Genomic DNA, 304 nt, shown 5'->3' with positions numbered 1-304 from the left:
GCGCACAACGCCCGGGTTGCACCGTGGCCTGTGTGCTCGGGGCGCCTCGGGTGCGCGCTCGGTGTCGCCCCCGCGCGCGCGGTAGTGCGGGCAGCGCACCCCGGCCCGGCCCGGCCCCGACGAGAACGCAAACGGGCAAAAGGTTTATTCAAATAGCATTGCGACGCCCGGCGAAAAACTAAAAAAGGGTGCAACACCGGGACTTCCCGGGAGGTCACCCATCCCAGTACTACTCCGGCCCAAGCGCGCTTAACTGCGGAGTTCTGATGGGATCCGGTGCACTAACGCTGGTATGATCGCACCC

At 65.8% G+C, this 304-nt stretch overlaps 1 non-coding gene across 1 annotated transcript; it reads right to left on the bottom strand.

The window, feature by feature from the left end:
- Positions 1 to 185: 185 nt before the first annotated feature.
- Positions 186 to 304, bottom strand: LOC131867380 (5S ribosomal RNA). The gene has a single exon (XR_009365938.1). It is a non-coding gene; the product is annotated as a 5S ribosomal RNA (ribosomal RNA).

This window comes from Cryptomeria japonica, unplaced genomic scaffold (assembly GCF_030272615.1).
Source record: "Cryptomeria japonica unplaced genomic scaffold, Sugi_1.0 HiC_scaffold_169, whole genome shotgun sequence".
Classification (NCBI taxonomy): Eukaryota; Viridiplantae; Streptophyta; class Pinopsida; order Cupressales; family Cupressaceae; genus Cryptomeria; species Cryptomeria japonica.
The sequence above is the reverse complement of the archived record's forward strand: the minus strand, read 5'-3'. Positions and strand labels throughout refer to the sequence as shown.